Source organism: Microcaecilia unicolor, chromosome 6 (assembly GCF_901765095.1).
Source record: "Microcaecilia unicolor chromosome 6, aMicUni1.1, whole genome shotgun sequence".
In the NCBI taxonomy this organism is placed as follows: domain Eukaryota; kingdom Metazoa; phylum Chordata; class Amphibia; order Gymnophiona; family Siphonopidae; genus Microcaecilia; species Microcaecilia unicolor.
Window position 1 is genome coordinate 156,556,921 of NC_044036.1, and position 3,031 is coordinate 156,559,951.

The following is a 3,031-nucleotide window of genomic DNA, read 5'->3' on the forward strand; positions in this document are numbered from 1 at the left end:
TATTTTTTTCCTTTGTATCAGTCTTACGTTAAACAGTTAAAGCATTATTTCAGCTTCTCCACACATGTAGATAAGTCAGATGAAAAGGCCTTCTTTAGATGTCATACTCACAGTCACCTTTTGGTCCTCTCCAGGTCTAGAATATTTTTATTTGAGTCAGTTGGCTTCCTCTCACTGACCTTTCCTCCCAGCAAGGGCATGTGTGTGGAGAAGGGTCAGTAATTATATTATCTGCTTAGAATCTTTCCCCACTTTATACATTACTAAGAAACAGTAACGTATTAAGGGCAGGGCAGTGGGGGCGGTCCACCCCAGGTGCAGGCAGCAAGGGGGTGCACGGAGCAGAAGCTTCAAATTTGTGGTCTGCCATAAGAGGGTATGGGATAGGGGGTTCTGAACAGGGCAGAGTCTGGTGGCTCTGCAGCAGTTTCCTGCCCCTGTTCTACAGAGTTGCTGGTTCAAGACCTGTTGATCCAAAATTTTCCTTTGGAGTATGGGAGAGACTAACGGTTAGTGCAGCAGGCTGGGGAACTGGATGAGTCCCACTGTGGTTCCTTGTGACCCTGGGCAAGTCACTCAACCTTCCATTGCCCCAGATACAATTTTGGCACCTGTGCCAACTTAACTCCATGCAGTAAGGAAACAATCCCATATACTGGCAAACTGCTAAAACCCCTAACAGCCAGCTGCCAAGCATCTTAAATGGAAATTCCATATTAGTGCATTGGTTCTGGGACTGTCCAGTCTGGAGACTGGATTCTGTCTTCCTAATAGCCTCTGTTTCTCTATAAACCCCTCTTGGCCAGTTGTCTGCTTTTCTCCATTTTTCTTTCAATTTCCAAATTGCTTCCACCTGGCCCCCACTTCTCCCTAACTCCTTCTGGACCAGCTGTCTGCTTTTCTCTTTTCAAATTCCAAATTACTTCCACCTTGCCTCCAGGCTAGAACTCCTTAAAATTACAATCCCCAAAAAGATTTGATCAAGAATGACATTATTTCTCTGGCTTCCACTGCCTCCTCTAGAGCAGTGGTTCCCAAACCTCTCCTGGGGGACCTCCAGTGTGTCAGGGTTTCAGGCTATCCACAATGAACATGCAAGATATAAATTTGGATGTACCACCTCCACTTCATACAATTTTATCTCATGCATATTCACTGTGAATAATCTGGAAACCAGAATGGCTGGGGATCCCATAGGACAGGATTGGGAAACACTGCTCTAAACCTCTAATACTAATTTGCCCAAAATTTAAAGAAAGGCACCAATTAAAGCCACTTAAGGGCTACTATTGGTACTTAAGGCCAACTGGCATCTAATTAACAATTAAATTAGGCATGCAACTAGCACTATTCTAAAAACTGTGCACCAGTCAGAAATTTGGGCGTGCAACTGTATAGAATCTGACCCTTAGTTCATGTTTATAAAAGTACAAGAGGTAAGCATTTGACAAATAATATGTTCTAGGGATCATAATGTGAGACTTGAAGAGGGCAGACTTACAAATAACAATAGGACCTATTTCTTCATACAAAAATGATGAATGCATGGAATAGCCTTGCATTAGAGCTGGCAGGGCAAAACACTGTCTGAATTCCAAATGACAAGGGACAGGCGGAAAACAGCCTTAGTGGCAGGAAAGCAAAGTAGAGTCAAAGATCACACAGGGTCTGCACTCTGCAGTCTAACAATTGAACAGCCTGGCCATTTTTACCAGCTAACAGTTTCTATATCAATGAATGTGGAACCTAATGTTCAACATGGTTAAAATTTCTGATGAGGTTTACATAACACATAATAAAAAAAATGTAAATTTCTGTAAAAATATATTAAGACTAAATGTAAAACATTCTAAATAAAAGATTGATATTGCAAAAGAATGACTTCCACAGGAGGGATAATGCTTTACAATGGAAATATGAGCTAAACAGACAACTGTGTCTCCAAGGAGACATATAGATAGGAAACGAAGCCTAACTTGAAAACCATATAAATAAAGGAAGAATTAAAGAAAAGAAAAACCAAGAGCAGATTAGGCTACTGAAATGAACAAGGTAATATACAAAAAATGATGAAACAAATACTTTTGTATTGTAACAGGGAATTTGAATAAATGTCTTATATATTAAGTGGTGCGACTGACTTGGGAAAGTGATCTTAGAAATAGTTAGTCATATATCACTGGAGCAAAATAAGGGTAAATTCTAATATTCAGTGTTGTACAACCCTGAAAACTGTGCTATTTACTGTCTGTCAACTATATTAAGCACTACAACACAATTCATAATTTATTTTTTGAAAAAGAAAAAAATATATATTCATTTATTTTTGGAACTGTTTTAAGTCTAGCCATACCTTTTAGATCCACTTCAGCACTGCAGGGGAGCAAAGACAAGTGCCACCAAACATTTCAATGCATCTGAGACCACATTTACTAAAGTGTACCACCACATTAGAACAGGCTAATGAAATCAACACACGCTATTTCTTATAGCTGCTATTATATGTAAAAGAGCTTTTTTACTACTAACGTGTGTTATCATCATTAATGCACTTCAGTAAATTGAGCCCCTTGAGAGGAAACCTATAAGAACTCATGTTTCAATTACTCAAGCCTGAGCACCCTGGGTTACAATGTGTCATGCCTAAGCTCTTTTTCTAAGATGAGTGCCAGCAGATCTGTGAGGTCAACAGAGAATGAAACAGATGAGCTCAGATCCTGTTCAAACAAAGACCGATGTCAGTTTAGGTGACAAATACTGCAGTTAAGCCTTTGCTTTGCACTCAGATCCCATTTCCAGACTTACAGAAATCTGAATCCATGCTACAGGTCTAGTCCTCCGCTTAACTATATCACATGGCAATTCTCATCTAATAACAACAAAGAAAAAGTGAGGTTCAAGATGAAAAAGTCACATCAATTGATTATCAAAAGCAGTAAAGCGCAATTATGAGAAGTCATCAATATTGTTTTGGGACCTCACTTTGTCTTTGTTGCTGTATTCACCCATGAGGTTTTTTTTGCCTTTTCCG